The sequence below is a fragment of the Elephantulus edwardii genome, unplaced genomic scaffold (assembly GCF_000299155.1).
Source record: "Elephantulus edwardii isolate Elephantulus edwardi_28Jun2011 unplaced genomic scaffold, EleEdw1.0 scaffold00057, whole genome shotgun sequence".
NCBI lineage: Eukaryota > Metazoa > Chordata > Mammalia > Macroscelidea > Macroscelididae > Elephantulus > Elephantulus edwardii.
The window spans coordinates 7,079,175-7,101,269 of record NW_006399807.1 but is presented as its reverse complement, the minus strand read 5'-3'; positions in this window follow the sequence as shown (position 1 = coordinate 7,101,269).

Sequence of the window (22,095 nt, the reverse complement as noted above, 5' to 3'; positions counted from 1 at the left end):
CATAGACTGCCAAAAGAATGAACATGTAAGTCTTGGAAAAGGTGAAGCCATAGTACTCCTTGCAGGCAAGAATGACAAAGCTTTGTCTCTCACACTTTGGTCATGTTGCTAGGAGAGGCTATTCCTTGGAATAGGATATATATCATGCTTGAAAGGGTGGAGGGTCAGTGAAAAAGAAGTCCTCCACCGAGATGGATTGACACAGAGACTGTAGCAATGGGCTCAAGTGTATCAAAGATAGTAAGGATAGCACAGGATATGATTGGATTCAGGTCTGTTTTTCATAGAATTGCAATGAGTCATTTTCAACTCAATGGCACCTAACAACAATGCAAAACTCTAAACTCTGGCATGCTATATTGCAGTATTCGCATGTATGATTTTATTTTGTAATAATTAACTGATAGTTTTCTGACTGCAACACTTGGTTCCTCTCCTGGTCGTTAGGTTGAAAAGTTAATACCTGTGTAGTCCAGGGTCAGGCTCCAAGGATGAAGGGACATTGGGTGGGCAAGACCTCTCAACATTGCACCACATAAAGTTCTCCTCTTTCTCATAGGCATGTCACTGCTGCTTCTGTTGCTTTGCAAGCCATTGCTATCAGTAACCTGGATCCAGTCCCATTTGGGTTGCCCCCTAGAGACCCTGGACATCCTGGATGGCTCTGGGTCAACTGTTCAATATGCACACTGCCTGTGACGGGTTGTATTTGATGGCCTGGACCTATACGTCCACATGTGCTACAGGCATCTTTCCTCTGCTTACATGCATGTTCTGTCTACCACTGGTCTTCTTTTTCTTGCAAAATATAAGTTCAAAGACAAAATTATCAAGACTTACTAAGATGGTGATGGTACCATATTAAGGCAAACAACTAATTTCTTCTTAAAGGAGCCTGTGCAATTGCACTGGTCTCATGGGTAATCTTTTGTTTGTTTGGGGTTTTTTTAATGTGCCTATATTCTTTTTTTGCTTTTTTTAATTTAGTATTAATTCCAATGAAAATTTACAGAGAATGAAAATTTTCATTCATTCATTGTTACACTTTTCTCCCCTCCCATCCCTCCCCCCACCCAGTACACTACCTTCTTGGAAAAGTAAAAGAAAAATTCTTTCATTGTTTTACAATCCCTCCCCCGAGGTCCATTCTATTATGCAGCCTTCACTCTGGACTCCCGTCATGACAAAAATACCTAACCACATATCCCTTTTAAACCATTTTCTCCCTCATCTGTTTCAATGCAGTATGCATTATTGAACCCATCTTTTTCTGTCTCCTCCCAACTCCGAGGTCAGTCTTGTTTTACAACAGTGGCACCATGCAATATTTGTCCTTTTGTGACTGAGATACTTTACTCAGCATAATGTTCTCCAGGGTTACCCATTTTGGATATTTCATGAGTTACTTGTTTTTCAATGCAGGGTAGTATTCCATTGTGTGAATATACCACAGCTCCTCTATCCATTCATTTGTTGATTTGCACGTAGGTTGTTTCCAACTCCTTGCTATTGTGGACAAAGATGGGTAATCTTTTCCCATGTGATTTACTGCCTCTGAAAACACACTGAAAGGTCAGCTATAAGTTGGTTCTGACTCAACAGTACACAGCAACAACATGCCTATCAACTGTGTCTGAGAGCACTGACTAATAGCATTGACTCTATTATTTTTCAGGTCTAGCGAGCTGTGGTGGCACAGTTCACTAAACCAAAGGCCATGTCTTTCTGGTGGTTCAAATCTATCAGCAGCTGCTCAGGAGGAAGATGAGCAACCTCCTCCTATGCGGGACAGTTAGGAGTTGGTTCTTACTCACCTGTAATTAGTTTAAGATTGAATGCATCTTCAGGTTGTCCAGGAACCCTGCGCCATCCTTCAGCAGCCTGACTATGTGAACTCTCCTGGAGAGCTACACCGAGACAAACAGCACAGCCTGGGACTCTTCCATCAGAAGGGCATCTTTCCACACCTGCACCAAGGCAAGAAGTTTGTCCTGCTGGTTCTTCCAGCTCCAGTCTTAGCCCACCAATCTTTGACTTCTCACTTCACCCTATGCCTGGTCGAATGAGATCTTTTCTTTCTAAGAACCCCACTGCTCAATCCCTCTGATCCTAGTATTTCATCTTCCCTAATATTTCCCATTTTGCTTTGCTAAGTTACAGTGTGATTTTTTTTTCTAATGGCAGGATGATTTGGTTAAAAATAAATAGAAGGAATGATAATTGGGATAAGTAGCCCAGCAGCAGTGACTAATGGATGTGAGTGTGGATTAAGTGACTAAGCAGTCAGACAGCTATTATGAGCTGGGTCTCAGCTAAGATAAAGAAAGCAGCAGCCGGCTTCCCTGCCTTTTTCTCCCACATTGCCTCATTCTGTGCTGCATTGCTCTTGAAATGGTGACTTTTGAGTAAGGAGAGCTTGCATCTTTCTCCTCACTGAAACAGGGTTAGGGTTTTTCATTCATAAGGTCTTTATGAGTCGCCTACAACTTAACAGCACTAAACAACAACAACAACTACATCACTTATCCTCCTTGATAATAACAAAATGGAATGATACTCTCTGTGTCAGCCTTCCTTTAAATTTTTATAATAGTAGTCCTATATAATATTTGTCATTTTATAGCTGATTCATTTCACTTATCATCTCGTCCTTTCTGATGCATAGCAAACTATCACAAAGACCATGGCCTGGAACAAGCACCCCTTAGTCTCCAGGTGGACATCTTTGCTCTGCAGCACTCTGGAGAGGTCCCTGACAGAAGATTTTCCTAATGCAATTAATCTTTTGATTTCCTGACTGCTGGTGCTAAGAATATTGAACATGGAGCTGAGCAAGCTGAAATTGTTAACAATCTCAGTCTCTTCTCGATCTTTCATAGTGCTGCCAATCGGCCCAATGGTGAAAATCTTTGTTTTCTTGATGTTGAGCTTCAATCCATACTGAAGACTACAGTCTTTGACCTTCTGCAGCAAACACTTCAGGTCCTCCTCAGTTTCAGCAGAAAAGGTTGTATCATCTGCCTAGCGTAGATTGTTGATGAGTCTTCCTCCAATCCTGATGCCACATTCCTCCTCATAAAGATCAGCCTCCCATGTGATCTGTTCTGCATACAGATTGAAAAGGTATTAAGACAGGACATATCTTTGATGCAATTTTTTCCTAATTTTAAACCAAGCAGTGTTTCCTTGCTCTGTTCTGACTTCCTAGTGCTTCCTGGTCCAATTATAGTTTTTCTCTGAGCACAATCAAGTCTTCTGGGATTCCCATTCTTCACAAAGTTAGACGCAATTTGTTGCGATTTGCACAGTCAAATGCCTTTGCATAGTCAATGAAACACAGGTAGACATTCCTCTGTTTTGAGCCAAAATCCATCTGACATTGGCAATGATATCTCTAGTGTCACAGCTTCTTCTAAATCCAGCTTCTTTTTCTGGTAGTTCTCTGTCAATGTACTGTTCCAGTTGGTTTTGGATACTCTTTGGAAAGATTTTGCTTACATGTGATATTAATGATATTGTTCAATAGTTTCTGCTAATAACTGATAGTAACAGTTGGATCATCTTTTTTTTAATGTGAATAAATATAGCTCTCTTCCAGTCAGACCATGGTCTTTGCAATTACTTGTTATGCATAAGAGAATTATACAATGAATAAGCATGACAGAAGAATTTGAGCTGTGGTGCTAGAGAAGAGTATTGAACACACCATGGACTGTCAAGAGAACAAACAGGTCTGTATGGTAAAGAGGGTAAAGCCAAGTTGCTTCTAGGAGGCAAGGATTTTGAGGCTCCATCTTATTTGCTTTGGGCATGTTGCCAGGATGAACCAGTCTTTGGAGAAGGACATCATACTTGGAAGGGTGGAAGGACAACACAGGAGAGGAAGATCTTATAGAAGATGGATTGGCCCAGTAACTGGGATAACAAGGGTAGGTATGTTGGAGACAGTGAGATTGGCTCAGGATAGGACAGTGTTCAGAACTATTGAGCATAGGGTCATTATGAGTTGGAGTCAACTCAATGGCACATAACAACAATGTCCTCTAGACACATCAACATTATGCAATGTTTCATGAATTTGCCATTGATGTTTTGCAATGTTGTGAAACTGCTTCATTATGTGAATGTGCCAAAGTTTGTTTATCCATTCATGTGTTGATAGACAATTTTGGCTATTGTGAATAATGCTACCGTAAACACAGGTGTGAAACTATCATCCTTTAGTGCCTTCTCCACACCAAATATGGAGCTAGTATTTTTATAAGCTCTCATTTACTTGTCATAACAATCCTGTAACTCAGCTGGCTTCCTCCTGAAGAACATGGCTAGAACATGTCATAATCCTGCCCGTAGTGTCCTAGCAGCCTGGTGGGTTCTGGGCCTGATGATAATGAATGGCATCCTATGAGGTTTTCTGGCCTGAACCAAGGTGAAAACTGAAAGGAGGTCACTAGATCTCACCAAACTAGTCAGGAAGAAGGAGACATCCAAGAGGGTAATGATTTTTTAGGATTGTCCACATGAGAGAGCATTTTAAGAGGATGGAAAGATGTCAACCCCTGGAGGGCTCTCTAATTTGGAGTTCCGGATTAGTTTACAATGTGGCTGCACCCATCATTGAGCAGGCTGACAACAATGAAGGAAGCCATAGCAGAGGGTCCACAGACACAAGACTTTTAGCCAAGTTTCTAGCACAGCAAAAGATTCCAGTATTTGTACACAAATAAAGTGTGTTACAGTTTTTTGGTTATGCATTAGTTTTCTATGTATATTATGTCCATTATTACATGGGCACATTATATGTGAAAATTTCCAAAGTCATATCAACACAGCCTGAATTCCAAACCAGATCTGTGGTATGCAGGTTACTCTGTTAACTGTATATAGCATGGGAGCAAAGGATTTGATAACTTTTTTATCCCATAAGGTGAAAGAAATGAGAGCACCATATTCTATCTTGGTCTTAGGGACGTATTCCATTCAGCTGAGGTAACCTGGCCAGTCTCCTATCCATGATACTCTAAGTTAAGAAGCAAACAAACAAAAATTGAGTCTAAGTTATGTAATTTGCAAACAATACATTTTTTAAAGGCCAAATGTTCCTCTCTGGTACTAACAAGCCTTGTAAGTCTAGCACTTGAAAAGTAACCGCCAGACTTCTATCTCTGCTGTGAGTATAAACTCCATTCAGAAATAAAATTGTTCTGAAACAAAATTGAGCAGGGATTTTTGTTTAAGCCTTGTTTGTCTTCTTTGACAAGCAATCAATACCATCAATTTAACAGGTGGAGGTTCTCAAGGCAATTAGCAACAACCAAAATTTATCAAGAATGAAGAGTAAAATTATCATCCCATTCCATACTTACTGAAGACCCTCCATCAACCAGAAAGTGGTAGAGGGATGTAGTTGTTGATGGAGCAGAGAAGCAATAAAATAATAATAAGGTGTGGTTGGTATTGTGTTAAAGAATGACATCTGGGGACATTTTTTCCCAGCTCCTGGTATTTCCTGCCATGAACAACTCTGACATCTTCTCTCCAGGAGAAAAGTAATGGCTTAATCTGAGTTTAAGAGAAATAAAGTCATCTCCTATTTTCTGTCAGCTGTCATACCACACAATTCTGTGATACTGGTAGCTAGGCCATTAGTGTCTCAACATCAGCATTGTCATCCATGGTGGGCAAGAACACAAGGAAGTAAACCCTGGTGATCTACTTCTAAAAATAGTTGTTGGTGGTGTTGTATGCTGTCAAGTCAGAACTGACTCATAGCTGACTCTTCAGCAGGTTTTCAGCAGCTTTACATTGCCTGAGAGGATATTGTCCACTTTTCTCCCAAAGAGCAGCTGGTGGATTTGAACTACCTGCCTTTGGATTGGAAGTGCAACTCCTTACCACTAAACTACCAAGTTGGCCAATGAAAACCCTATGGATCATAAGAAATTATTTTCTATCGTATTTGCTATGAACATATAGCATAAGTAGGAGTTGATTTCTAGAGATCTGTTTGGTCACACAGAGGTTCAACAAGGCTGGTGGAGATGGTCAAGGAGATGGATTGGCAGGATAGCTCTATGGCCATCAGGACAATTCTGATTTATGTACAAACGTCATCCTCAAGTCTGGCAGCATGTTCCAGTCCATGACTAGAGCTATCCTGCCAATCCATCTCCCTGCTGCCAGTCTTTAGGATGACGTTTGTACATATATCAGAATTGTCTTGATGGCCACTGTCTATCTCATTTAAACTCATTTCAGCTACTGCTTTTATTTCTATTGGGATAGTCCCCTACAGAGGATTGTGAGTTCTGCTCTTCTCCTGCCTGCCTCTGGGAAGCTCCGCCCTCCGGGAAGCCCCGCCCTCATCCTCACTAGTTGGGATTCCATTGGCTCTCACACTAAACTAAGTCTTCTCATTGAACCATTACCAGTAATAAAGGTAAGGTTATTTGTGCTTCCTCTTTTGTCTTCTATGACAATTTGTTTAGAATTCATGTAGGGACCCGGGGTTCTATTCGTGAACGCTCTTCAGGGATCCCCAGCTTTGTCAGCTCCCATTTTTTCATAGTACTTTGAGAATGTACTGGAAGCATCGTTCAGCCTTTATTTCTTCCTCTCATTCAGTTTCCTTCTGAGAGATGCCCTTAAACCCTGTGCCTATGTAATCTATCTCATCAACCAATCTTGTTTCCGTCACTAAAAGAGAAAGAATGCCTTTCCTTGATTTGCCTTGCCTCATTTTTAACAAGCCGATGCCAATTCCAAGGAGATGCCATTTCCTCTGTATGTCTGCTTCTACCTGGTGATAAGCTCGAGAAGACCATCAGGTGTCACTTATCAAGAACTCTTCCCTTCAAGGCAGATAAGGAGGCACGAAGACCTACCGTGACCCTCTCCCTCCTCTTGACTTCAGAGTAGGCAGTGTGATCACATCTGCAGTTTCTCCCCGCTCCCTTGGAAGTAATTCATCTGGGCTTGCACTCATTTAGAGCCTGCTTGGTGCTGCTGCTTCGTGGATCTTAGATTTCAATTCCCTCTTAATCAAGTTTGTTCTACCCTTTCCAGTTTCCAGGCCATTCGACTTGTTAGAGAAGACAGAAGCAAAATAGAACTGCTTTCTCTGTCTCCTGCTAACACGCCCTTCATCTACCCCAAGTAGCAGGCCTTATTTCTTTAATTCAACCCTTATGTCAGCTGCTTGCTTCAAATCTAATTTTACATGTCTTTTTTTTTTTCTGTAGCATTTTTTCCAAGCTGCAGTTTCTCTTGGGTTTACCCATTCTAATGCTATTTTGTACATTTCTACCTTTATTTTCTTTTTAATTTTTTTGTGTGTGTGTGTTTGTGTGTGTGTACCGTCAAATCAGATCTGACTGGTACAGGAGGAGATTGTTCCTCCATCTCCAGCAGAGCATCTGGTGGATTTGAACCGTGCACCTCTGGTATTGCACATTTCTTTCTTTTGTTTTCCTGCTTATTTTCCTAGTTACCTCTCTATATTTCATGCATGACCTTGAACACCCCAACTCTGATGGAACCATTTTCATTACTTAGCAATCCCAGATCTGGGTGTCCTCCTGCCTCAACTCCACAACTTTGTCTCCTTCCCAAGTTTTCTAGCTTCCATATCCTAAGAGGTCTCTTTGTGGCATTGCTTTGTACTTAAGTGTTCTATTTCCTTATCCCCCATATCCTGCACATTAGTACATTCATATCTGAAGCCAGTCTTTCTCAGTTGTCCATTTATATTTCATTTCTTTGAATAACTAGATGCTTCTGTTACTTTTGTTTCAATGTCAGACTCTTTGTTTTCCAGAGTTAAAATCTGTTAGTAGTGAGCTTTTTTTTCTCTCTACTTTCTTTTCAAATTCCAGTTTAAATTCACCTCAGTCAGGTGAACAATTCCTCCACACAGTACACCCTTCCTAGCCTCTAAATACACTCATCTCTGCAGAAGGGAAGAGAAGTTGAGAGCTCATGGATGAGCAGTGGCTCAGGTGTCCATCTGGATAACACTTGCAAAATCTCTTCATCTCTCCAAAGACATCAACTTCATCAACTGTAACTTGCACATCTATTTACTTCCTACCTCTTGGCATTCTGTGACAATTAAATCAGTATTCCTCTACAGTAACCTCTACAAATGCTCTCATGAATTCATTTGTCTTTCTCCATCATCTGATCCAGACAGCAGGCCAGTCACTCTTGCTTTCATCCTACTTTGTGTGTTTCTAAACCACTCTCTCTTCTATGACCTTATCTACACAATCAGAATCCTGTGAAGTTCTGCTCTTACTATATGAGTAAAGAAGGAGGCAGTCAGCACCTGGACTTTCATTGAGAGTTCCAGGATCTAGGATCCATTAACCTGGTGGAAGCACAGGTGACTTTCCTCATGGAGAAAAGGGGAAGCAGGTTTATAATATGGTGAGTTACTTAATACGACATTTCTAGTCATAGTTTTCATAATGACCACCAAATGGTTGGGTGATATTGTACAAATGAGATGTTTGTAGCTCATCAATAAGATTAAGTATCTTGCTAATCATTTATAAAAGGTGTATGGCACCCTTGAGGGGTGGGACTATGACAGAAGGTATATTGTACACCAGCAAAGTGATAGAGTGGTTTAGCCATCCAAATGGACTTGAAAACGACCATCTCAGAGGCAGAAAGAGGGACATCACAATCACCATGAAAGAAGAGCCATGAGTAGAGCACATTGGAATCTATGCACTAAGGATGTCCTGGACCAAGAAGTAGAGGAGGTGGACACAAGAGAGGGTGAGAAAGAGTAGCACCAGAGAAGTGGTGGCAACAAAGACATCACAATCAAGAGATAGCCCAATAGCTTGCTGGCCCACAGAGACAGAATCCTCCACCTGCTGATAGAATAAGGTGCCTCCAGGCACTTACTGGAATTGCTTAAATCGCCTGAGATGGGAGAGGAAGAGAGGTTACAGATCAGAGAAAGATGTGTCTGTGAGGATGGCTGATAATAAGTTACCCTCCAAAAAATAGTTTTCCTGATTAATGACTAGAATATTGAGCTGTTGCTAATGCTAGATGGTAAACTGTTACTTGTCTAATAAACTCCATAATTGTGAGTATGGTCTGTGAATTATGTGTGTCTATTGCAAAGAATTTCCAAGCCCATAGAATAGAGAGAGTACCCAAGAAAAACAGCTGATGTCAGAATTGGTTAAAAGGTTAGAAAACAGAGGCTTGTTTGACCTCTGCCTTACTAGAATAAGCTCTGGGCCGTAGAGCTTTATTCTCTTGCCTTCTTATGAAGTTAAAGGATGCCAGATGTCTCTACCATGACATTTTCACACAAGTCCTCCCTATCCTTTAAGGACTATGTCTCTAGGGATTAAAGGTCAGCAATTTAGACAGAAGCCACCTTGCCTGGTACCAGACATTCCTGAGATAGTCTCAGGCTGCATCCTAAAACAAACTCGAATGATGTAGGGAAAGAAACATCCCAAAGGCATGTGTGGCACCTGCATAGAATGTGTAAAAGGACGCACAGCTTCCTAAACAAACTACAAGAGAGAAATGCACCTTTCACTCCTCATGTGTGAGGAGTTAAATTTCGTCCATTTGAAAGGGTAAGCATGTTAATGTCAGGATATTGTCTCAGAGTGTAGACCCAACCCAACGCAGTGGTGGTTGAAATTAAGCCTGACCTCAAAACCTCTCTTGTGGTACCTAAGCTGGGATTTCCGAAAAGCCATTACTGAATATTTAAATATTGCTCTTATATGTTTCAGAATCCACTCTATGGTAATGGGTAAAGACTATGTTAACAGGTTTACATACTTTGTTATAGTTAACCCTAGTAATAATTTATGAAATAAGTTATACCAATTTTATACGTAAAGAAGTCTTTAAAGAATTACAAGACTTACTACACAGCAAATGAAAAAGCAGATCTCTCTACTTTCAGAGCAGATTCTGTTAACCAATCTCCATCCTACTCACCGTTAACCTGAACCTTTACCCTCTACACACACACACACACACACACACACTAATGCAATAAATTACCAGTTATCTGATGGTCTAGTAAATTCCTCACATTCCTCTAATTGGATAGAGAGCACACACTAAGTGTTTGGAACATTCTCTGCCTCTTCAACCTGTTGTTTTGCTTCAGGGGGAAAAGTCAACAGAAGATAATGTGATGAATCTTATCTCACCAACTCTTCAACTCTGGTGAGATGTGGCCAACATTAATGGGCCTAGACTGAGAAGTGCAGAGAATGAGGAGAGGGAAGAAGCAGCTCCTGCTAGCTGTTGACACTTCTGCATATGTTGTTGTTATGTGCCATCAAGTCGCTTGCGACTCATAGTGACCCTGTATCAAGAGCCCTAAAAGCTGCTCTACCCTGTGCCAACCTCAACCGTCTCCGACTCACTCATTCCCACCACTCCAATCACAGAATTTATCCTTCTTATCGAGGGTCTTCCTCTCACTTCTGCATATAAAGATCAAAATAAATGAAATAGCAGTCGCCATCAAGTTAATTCCAATTCATGGCAGCCTGTGTGTTGCAGAGAACATGCTCCGTGGGGTTTTCAAGGCCATGGCCATTCCCAGGAAGTTCACCAGATCATCCCTTTGGCTGGGTTTGAATTGCCACCTCTTTGGTTAGTAGTCAAGTACTAAACCACTCCCCCCACCAGAGAACTCCTAGTATATGGTAAGAAGTAGGTAAATCCTAATAGTCTCATTCTCATCTCCCAAGCAGTAAAAAATTATCCAAAACTTTATATTAGATGCCAAAAGACAAACTGTTGTACAAGTCAAGTTGGTGACTAATCTCAGCATATTTCAATGTTTTCCATTACTGAAGGCTTTGGGATCTCAATTGGGCCAGTATTTCCTCAGCACAGTGGTTGTTACACATAACTCAGGGGATACAAAGAGGCACCATTCATTTTTCTTGACTGAAAGGAAGGCTCACTGAAACCCAATGCCCTGTTCTCTACCCAAACAGAGACTATATTGGGCGCCTATGTTTTATTATTTTTCTCCAATTTATGAGACAAGCCTTGGCCTTAAAATCAGTGAGAATGAGAAATGGCTCCACAGAGGAATATGTTGTTTGTATCCAGCTGTTGAAATGTGGCATTTTGTGAGTAATTAGTTGGTGTGCTCTGGAGGACAAACTGAGAATACCCAGGATCAAAGCCCAAGTTTCACCATTTGTTATGGGGTTCAAATGCTCTCTCCCAAATCCTGGATAATTTAAGTTCTATCTTTACCTAAGGCATTGCCTAGTCCTGAGTCCTTTCCTATATTACCTGACAACTCTGAACATTCTCAAAGAAAGGGAGAAATAGCCATACCCCTGTCTCTCTCTAATATTCTTGCTTTATCACCCAAATATTTGGTCAAGTAAGAACTGCAAGCATTTACTGGAAACTCGCAATGTACCCAATGCTTTTCTAAGTAATTTTCATATTTTATTTCATTTACCCTCACAAAAACTCTATGAACTACTGTCTTAGTCCACAAGTCCACAAAAGCCTCAAGTATGGGGCTTTAGAGAATAGACATTTATTTTCTCTCCTTTCTGGAGGCTGAAAGTCCAAATGGCAAAAGAGAGGAAGACCCTCAACCAGAAGGATTGACATGGTGACTGCATCAATGAGCCTGAGTGTGTCAGAGATTGTGAGGATGGCACAGGATAGGACAGGGTTGAGATCTGTGTTCATAGGGTCACCGTGAGTCATACTCAACTCCACGGTACCTAACAACAACAAGAGTCTAAACCAAACTCTCAGGTCATGGTGCCTCCTCCTTTATTGGAAGGCCGGGACTGAAACATGATCAGATTTAGGACACACCTTACACTGGTATCATTTCATTAACCTGAAAGATAAAACTCAATTTCCAAATAGGATGACATCCACAAGAACAAGAGTTGGGATTCAACACAGATTTCACTATTCACTCTCTCTTTCTCTGTCTCTGCTGTCGATTTCCAAGGCTGTAAATCACACCTAGCCTCTCTTCTGCAGAGCAGCTGGTGGATTCAAACAGACGGACGTTTGCAGCCTTTGGGTTATCAGCACAACTCACTCTGGACTGTGGCACTCGAGCTTCCTAACATATATTAGGGAGGCACAATTCAACTCCTAACCGACCACATTAAACTATTAATAACCACATTAAACAATATGTAGATCTTCCAGTTCTACAACCTTGGGCAACTTCCTGTGCCTGTTTCCTCATCTGTTTGACTAAAGGCTATCAAACTCCAGAGTCTAGACTTCTTTTCCTTTTTTTTTTTGGGAGAGGTTAAATTGCAATAAACATAAAGGTAAAAGAACATTTGTCAAGTCAACACTCTCCACGTGTTCAGTGCAAGGATAAATATTAAATGCACTCAGCATGTTACTCAACCGTCAGCCTTAACTGGTCTGAAACTTTTCTGTCTCCCTTAGTAAAAGTGCCCTGCGGAGTCCATGCTAAATCATCACACTATACGTGTTACCACACTCTGAGAAATTACCAGAAATGTTTCCTCTGTCTCAGACTCTCTGTCATGTCCTGTTATATCATTAGAGGCAAGGACAGTGAAGCTTCCTCTCCCATGCTTTGTGGTGGTGGTGGTGGGGGTGGTGGTGGTTGCTGTTGTTGTTAGGAGGGGGTATGCTGTTAGGAGAGGCTATTTCTTGCAAAGCGATGTCATTCTAGAAAATGTGGAAGGTCAGTAAAAGAAGCCCCTCAGTGAAATAGATTGATGCAGTGACTGCAGCAATGGGCCCAAGTATTTTGGAAATGACGAGGATGGAGTAGGACAACACAGGGTTCAAATCTGTTGTTCATAGGGTTACTATGAGTCACACTCAGCTCACTAGCACATAAACATCCTTCAAACATCAAGTCTTTCTGTGAATCCTCAGGACAGTGGGGCCTCGGTTCTCCTCCCTGCTCCCCCAGCACATTGCACACAGCACGTGCACAGTCCTCACAACCTACCTTGAAAATCATTCATCCGTCTTCACTTGAGGAGACCAGACTGAAGATCCTCAGAGGCTGGGCTGCATCCTCTTCATCTCTGCAACCCCAAAACCAAACACATGTGCTTCAACACATTGTTAGCATCAAACAACTGCTGAAAATGAACTTAAAATAAAAAAGGACTTGATGGTAGACTGATAGAATTCAGTAAACTGCTTGAGTTCAAGATCTAAACAATACAATCAAGCAGGTGATGTTGATTTTTTTCCCCCTGTAAATTTGCCAAAGATGAATCTTAATAATCTCCACTTGACGGGTTTCTTCCCTGCCTTTACCTATGCATGCCTCAGATTTGGCCCGGATTATTTTAATGACCTAATCCAAGCACTCCACCCCATCCTCTTGCCCTGCCTCTTGTCTCAGCTACTCTAATTCTTCCCCTTTGGCACCATTGGAATGACCTCTCTAAACATATCTAATCATAGCATTCCCTTCCTAACTCTTCAGTCCTCTCCACATTCTCTTCTACTTTCCCATACCTAGGGGTGTCCTTCCTCACTGCAGGTGGGTACAGGCCTGTATACCCAGCTGAAGGGATGCAGCTTAAAATAACATCACCTTTCAACATCAGGAGCCATGATGAGCGAGGATGTTGAAATCATCTTGCATTCCAAGTGGAAAAAATTTAAACTCATCGCTCATTGGCTTTCCTTGCCAACCAAGTTGGTTTTGCTTGTAAGCAAACAAATCAGTTGTATCATTTTTCACTTAATTATCCTTGAAGCTGCTAGCCTGGACATCTCACTGCTGAGCAAACACAGGCCATGCCTACTTCATTCCCTTCCCGATTAGTCAGCAGAAGGAGGTTCCCTCGCCAGTTAATGCCTAAGCCTCTAATGGCTCCCCCTGGGTTCCCGTAGCTCTTTATTCACGTCTATATTGTGAAGTTTCTTCTCTCAATTTGTCTCATGGAGAAAGTGTCTGTCTCCCACTGAGATCTGAGTTCTGCATGGACAAGGACTATGCTCTTTCATCATTTAGCCCCAGGACTTGGCATACAACCGGTACCCAATTAATTTTCAATAAATGATGTCACATCCTGGAGTGAAATGCCCTAGGGCCATGCTTACAAATTAAATTCACACTTCTTGCCCTGCTCCAATAACTAGAGGGTCCGAAGACATGCTCTCCGACCTCTCTTTAAGTAGATAGTCCAAAATTCTCTGTCCAGCTGCTAGAAGTTAAGTCAAGTACTAGCATCTGACTAATATCCTCCCCCTAGTCCTTGTGGATATACTCCTCCTTGAATTGTTAAAAAAAGGAAGAAATTCTGAAACTTATATGAGAAATATTATATGGGGGAGATGAGTGTTCCATTATTAAGTCAGTAGTCTTTGGAAGGATGCAATAGTCTTTAAGCAGATGCAACTAACGGCCACACTATGAGTGATAATCAGAACAAAAAGTAATATGTTTAGACCCAAAGAACTCTAAGGATGTGTGATAATTACACCCAGAATATATGCATATATATTTTAGAGCTGTGTATAACGTATTTAAACATATAAAACATAATTATAAAGATAAACCTTCAATAATAAGCTATTAGGAAAGAAGGAATAATTTTCAGGGGAAACAAATGGAACTATTAAAAATGAAAGATATAAAAATCTTCAGTGGATGACTAGTAGTTTAGATGCAATGTAGAAGGAAGTTAGTGAACTAGAAGTATATTCAAAGACATAATCCTTGTGGAGACAAGAAAGGATAGGATCAAGGGCACAGTGAAGTGATTGACTTCTAAAAGGAAAATAAACACAGCTTTGTTAATAGGACCGGGTTCAGGGTTGTTGTGCATAAGGTCACAAGGGACTTGACAACACATAAGAACTATCAATAAGATGATAGTTAGATGAGGTGGGGATAAACTTAATCTTTTCGTTTAGTGGTAGAAATATGAAATTGTTTACATCTGACAATTTCTATTTCTCCGTATGAAGGGCAATGATCGTCTTCAGGAAGAAAGAAGCTATGAGCAGTTGGAAAATCAAAGGTATTAAATAATAGCCCTTCCCTCTAAGGAAGCACATGGGCCTGCAACTTAAAATATTTGCAGTTCAAATCCAGTATCTCCAGAGGAAAAAGATGGGCAGTCTCTTCTCAGAAAGATTTACAGCCTTGAAACTGATTTGATGACAGTGAGATTTTGTTTTTTATGGTTGGTTCTTTTTTTGCCCTATATGAACTCTTGCAGTACTGAGGAGTGGGAGAAGGATGGTCAGTCTCCTCCCATGCAATGAACAGCCTCAGAAAACCCACCGGAGGGAGGGTCAGCTATGAGTGGGTTCTGACTCAGTGGTACACTACAACAACAACAGTACTGAGAAAGCTCTAGTAGCCTAGTGGTAAGGAGCCGCACTGCCAACCCAAAGAACCAAGGTTTGAATCCATCAGCTGCTCCGTGGGAGAAGGATGGGATATCTACTCTGACGTGATTGTACCCAGCAATAGAAACAGTACTGCAGATAAAATCATTAACTACTGACCAAAATATGGTCAACAGAGTGTGATGCCCTCCTCTTCAAATCCACTAGCCACTCCTTTGGAGAAAAATGTGTTAATATGCTCCCAAAAAGATTATAGCCTTGTAAACCTATGTGCGGTTGCCATGAGTTAGAATTTACTTGATAGCAGTCAATTTTTTTTTTACCCTCTACATTACAGCACTCCCGTTATTGTCTTGGTTTGTTTTTGTTGTGTGCCTTCAAGTGGGAAATGACCCATAGCTGACCCTCTAGCAGGTTTTCAGAGGCAGTTAATTACACAGGAGGAGATTGTCCATCTTTATCTTGGTAATGATGTTGTTATTATGTGCCATCTAGTTGCCTGTGACACTTTAGTGACCCCTATGTGCAACAGCTCTGAACCCTGCTCTATCCTGAGCCAATTGTATTGTCTCTAAAACACCTACTCTCATTACCCCAGTCACTGAGTCAATCCATCTCATCGAGGGTCTTTCTCTCTTGTGCTGTCCTTCCACCCTTCCAAGCATGACATCCCTCTTCAAGGACTGGTCCCTCCTTGCGACTTGACCAGATTATGTCAGACCAAGCTTCAGAATCCTTGCCTCCAAGGAGCAGACTGGTTTCGCCCTCTCAAGGATGAACCTGTTTGTTCTCTTTGCAGTCCATGGTATATTCAACACCCTTCTCCAGCACCACAGCTCAAGACATGAATTCTTCTTCTATCATCCTTAGTCATTGTCCAGCTTTCAGAAACCTAGCAAGTAATTGCAAAGACCACAGCCTGGATCAGGTGCACCTTAGGGCAGGAGTTCTAAAATTTTTTTAGTCCACTTATCTGGTTATCTGGTATTTCCAATTTACCACAGTAGTAAAAAAATCTATTAATCCTCCCAATTTACAGATGAAGAAATTGAGGCTCATAGACATTTATATCCTTGAAATTTTATTGGAGCTAAGTGACTGAATCAAAATCTGAACGTAAGTCTGAGAACCCAGTTTGTTTCATTCCACCCACTCTAAGCATTCATTGAATAGTAATTAATACAAGCTTCCTGAATTGATCAGTGCTTTCATAGCTTCTTCAGAATAGAGATTTTATTCTGATCATGTAAATCCTTTCATTCAGCTTACATAACTTTTATAACACATAAGACAATGCAGAAGGCAAGCATAGATGTTAAGCAGCTGATGGGCACATTTGTACAATACTTCTGAATAACTTCAAGACAGTTATCTAAATCTTCCCAGGGCTATTTTGTATATTATATTTAGGGAGATAAAATATTAAGTTTAGAAAGCACTCCCATTATATTTTTCCATCTAGATTTTTCAAATGAAGATGTATCTCCTCCCCCTCCATCCCCTCCTTCTCACTGCCCCTTCACATCTCGTTCCTTCTCTGTAATTTTTATCTGCTTCTCCTTCTTTTAATAAAGTGTGCATAAAATTTTTACTTCTTATTTTTCACATTAAATTAACAGCATATGCCTGGCAGACATGAACACTGACAGTGATGGTTAAGAGTGTGTGCGCCAGTATGGCTGGCCCATGATTCTACGTGGTTTGGCTGTGTCATGGTGATGTAATGTGACAGTTAGGTAATGAGGGGTCATTCTCCATTTTCACATAAGACCACTTTTCTAATAACCCCCTGGACCTTGGAACCTAGCCATAACGATAAATGAGGAGTATTTTGTTCCTTGTTCATTTACTCTTTTAGGATCTGCCTGCCCTAAGATAAGCTAACTGAAGGGATATAAATAGCTGTCTTGTTCACAGTTACAACCAGTGTCCAGAAGGATACCCATCACCCTGAAAAAAAATTAGCAGGGAATTGAATGTAAGTATTACGGTAGTTAACATATTTGCAATATAGTTGCATATATGCGTCAGAGAGTTGGACAGTGACTAGGGAGGATAGAAGAATTTATGCCTTTGAGCTGTGGTGCTGGAGAATAGTACTGAGGGTACCAAGGACTGCTAAGAAAACAAACAGATTCATCCCGGAAAGGGTTAAACTGAGCTGCTCCTTGGAGGCAAGGATTCTGAGGCTTCATCTAACATACTTTGGACATGTTGTAAGGAGACACTGGTCCTTGGAGAGGGACATCATGCTTGGGAGGGTGGAGGGACAGCGCAGGAGGGGAAGACCCTCTATGAGGTGGATTGATTCAGTGACTGGGGTAATCGGGATGGGTGTGTCAGAGGCAGTGCGATTGGCACAGGATAGAGCAGGGTTTAGGGCTGTTGTACATAGGGTCGCTATGAGTCGCAAGGGACTCGACGACACATAACAACAACAACAACATTAGGGTAGTTGGTTAATGCTCAATAATTATTAGAGGATTTTTTAAAATTCTTGTTTGAGACCATACTATTGAGATCATTGCTAAGTTATCTGCTTCCACTCCCAACCCCTCCCTAGATTTACGACTTACAGCACTGGGGCTTCCCGGACACACTCGAGCCCCTCTTGAATTCCTCCCACCTTCAGATCCCAACACAGGGCCCCACACTCTGCACAGTTGTTCACAGCTGGCACTGAACAGTTCTTACCCCCAATTCTGACAGGCTGGCACTCAAAAACTGAGTCAGGAGGAAAATCTTGAGATGCTCTGACATCACCAAACCATTCTTTTTATTTCTTCCTCCTAGAAATAAGATAGAATTGAAGATTATATAATTTTAAAAAAAAAATAGTCTTTTGCAGAAAAAAAGATAAATTCAAGCATTTAGGTAATAGCTGTCTGTTGTTTTAAAGTAAACTATTCCAAAATTAGGATTCCCTTTCCCTGAAGAGAGACTCCTGAATAAAAAGATGTAACAGTTTCTTCTACACTCTTTATCTAGAAACCCCTATCCACACCTTAAGTGAGACAGAAGCCAGGCTCATGATTTTAGCCTCAGAGAAGGTAAGTAAGGAAATCATTATACTGATTCCCACTCTTCCCATCTAAAACCATTACTGCCATTAGCACTATTGCCTGATAGTGCTTGGGAAGCTTGACTATGAGCTATGAGTAAATTGCTCTGAGTTTGCCCTCAAGGGTCCAGGACTGTTCAAACATTTGACAGAGTTCTATCTTCAATAGAAAGCTTAAGGTAATGCAGATAATATCTCATTGTTGACACAGAAAGGCAGTAAAAGAACAATAAGAACCTTCTGACAATACCAACTCAGACAAGAATCTCATAATAAAAGTTTACGGAGTACTCCTGGGCCTCCACAAGAAAAAGACTGATAGCCCAATTACAAAATGGGCAAAAGACATGGAAAGAATTTTCACAGAGCAAAATATTCGAATGGCCAACAGACACATGAAGAAATGCTCGAAATCACTAGCAATAAGAGATGCAAATCAAAACCACAATGAGATACCATCTTACTCCAGTAGCAGTGGCAAAGTTTAACAGGACAGCAAGTAATAAATGTTGAAGAGGACATGGTGAGACAGGAACTCTTTTTTAACCTTGTTGGTGGGATTGTGCAATGGTATAACCATTCTGGAAAGCAGTTTGGCACTTCTTCAAAAAGCTGAACATAGAAATTCCATATAACCCAGCTATTCCACTGGTTGGAATATACCCCAAAAAATGACAACTGAGGCCCAAACAGAGACTTGTACACCAATATTCATAGCAGCATTATTCACCATTTCAAGACCATGGAAATAGCCCAGATGTCCAACCACAATTGAATGGATTGATAGGGCATGGTGTATTCATACAATGGAATACTATGCAGAATAATGATTTTGTACATTATTACCTAATTTGGGAGGGACTGGAGAACATTATGCTAAGTGAACTATCTCAGTCCCATAAGGACAAATACTGAATAAAACCATTATTTTAGAATAAGCATGAGGATCCAAGGCAGGGAGGATGGTGAAAACAGAAGGGTGAGGATGTGTGGGGGTATATTAATTATGATGTCACACAATTTTATGGATGAGGGGTTAGAGAAATGGGAAGGAATTGGTTTGAAAAACAATGTATTTGACTTTTGTAAATAAACTAGTATTAAAAAAAAAACACCTTCTATCCAGCAGATGCTCTGCTGGGGAAGGAGGGACAATCTCCTCCATAACCAGTCAGATCTGATTTGATGGTACACGCACACAAAAATTAAAAAAAAAAAACAAACCTTCTGACAACTTCTTGATTTCTTAAAGTAGCCATCAAAGAGCCATGAAAAACCAAAATAAGATTTGGTCATGAGAATGGTGTAATCCTTATTTTATTTTTTTCAAGTTCTAATTGATGCCTTTGAATTGAGGTACTAGAAGAGTATTGAATATCCCATGGACTTCTAAGAGAACAAATAGTTAAGTCTTGAAAAAGTAAAACCAGGGTACTCATTAGAGGCAAAGATGATATACTTTGGGCATGTTATTGGGACAGGCCAGTCCTTGGAGAATGACATCATGCTTGGAAAAGTGGAGGTTCAGTACAAAAAGAGGAAGATTCTCAACAAAATGGATTGAAACAGTGACTGTAGCCATGGATCAAGTGGGTCAGAGATGGTCAGGTGGCTCAAGATAGGGCAAAGTTCAGAGCTGTTGTCCACAGGGTCACTATGAGATGCAGTTAACTCAATGCCACATAAAATAAGAAGAAGATAGCAACACACACGCACGCAGATGTGCACACGTGCATTACCTCAGGCTCTGGCAAGATTAGGAGCAGCAGTCATGAATGTTGTTGTTATGTGCTGTCGAGTCGCTTGCGACTCATAGTAACCCTATGTACAACAGCCCTAAGCTCTGCTCTATCCTGTGCCAAACACAATGTCTCTGACACTCCCATCCCAATTACCCCAGTCACTGAATCAATCCACCTCATAGAGGGCCTTCATCTCCTGTGCTGTCCGTCCACCCTCCCAAGCATGATGTCCTTCTCCAAGGACCGGTCCCTCCTTACAACATGTCCAAAGTATGTTAGATGGAGCCTCAGAATCCTTGCCTCCAAGGAGCCGCCCAGTTTAACCCTTTCCAGGATGAATCTGTTTGTTTTCCTAGCAGTCCATGGTACCATCAATACTCTTCTCCAGCACCACAGCTCAAAGGCATCAATTCTCCTTCTATCCTCCTTGGTTATTGTCCAACTCTCTGATGCATAACATGTGATAGCAAAGACCATGGCCTGTATCAGACGCACCTTAGTCTCCTGAGAGACACCATTGCTCTTCAGTACTTTGGAGAGGTCCCTAACAGCAGACTTTCCCATCGCAATATGTCTTTTAATTTCTTGGCTAGTGGTACTGAGAATGTTGACTGTGGAGCCAAGCAAACTAAAGTTGTTAACAATCTCAATCTCTTCACCATCCATCCTGATGCTGCCAATCAGTCCAGTGGTGAGAATCTTTGTCTACTTGACATACAGGTTCTACTAATACTTATCCTCATTTACAGACTTATTGTCATTGCCATTGAATCAGAACCTACTTATAGCTGATGCTCCAGCAGATTTTTGGAGGCTGTAAACCACATCGGAGGAGATTGCCCATCTTTATCTTCAGAGTCGCCGGTGGATTCAAACCACTCATCTTTGGCTTTGCAGCACAACATCTTACTCCTTCAGCCACAAGTTTCATATACAGGATGGAATGGATGTTTACACATTGACAGTGTTCACTTCCTTACTGTTGTCTTTGCTGGAAAAGTCTTCATTCTACTGTCAGCTGAGGTCTGTTCATCATTCATGTTGTACTTGATCCATAAATCTTCTCCAAATTCCCTTAGCACTTCTTTGAGCTGCTATATTTTGATCCTAATAGTTAAGAATACTCTGCCTTGGTTGGGGTAATACTGAGAAAAACTGGATAAATTATGTATACTGCATTGAAATAGATGAGGGAGAGAACAGTTTAACAATATATTATAGGTTATTATGATTATCATAAGAGTCCAGAATGATGGTTTCATAGTGGAGTGTACCCGGGGCGGGGGGATTGTATACCAATGAAGTACTTTTTCTTTTACTTTTCAAAGAGAAGAGTGAACTGAAGGGTGGGAGATGGTTGGGGAGAAAAGTGCAACAATGAATGAATGGAAATCCAAAATTTCTGTAAATGTTCATTAAAACGAATTTTTTTAAAAAAAGAATACCCTGCCTTTTAAATGTTTTATCTTACATGCTCATCTAGATTGGAAGCTCTATAAGAATGGAATTAATTTTGTTTAATTTATTTCTCTTAATGGAGCTCTGATAGCAACCCCTAAAATATGTGGTTTGAAGCCACCAGTTGGTCTGTAGGAGTAAGATAGGCAATCTCCTCCCATGCAATTAATTGCTTCTGAAAACCTGCTGAAGGGTCAGCTTTGGATCAATTCCAACTCTTTGGTACACAACCACAAGTGCAGTCTGGGCACTCTGTTGATTTCTAATAAAATTTATATTTATATTTTTTTACATCAGTGTTATGGTCAAGGTGTGTATATGGATGAAAAAAATCATTGAAGAACATTACAGTAACAATAGCAATTTTTGAGCCTGTTATTTTTGGGGTTTTTTTAATTAAATTTTATTAATTTTCATGAACATTTACAGAGATTTTGGGGTTCCATTCATTCATTGTTGCACTATTTTCTC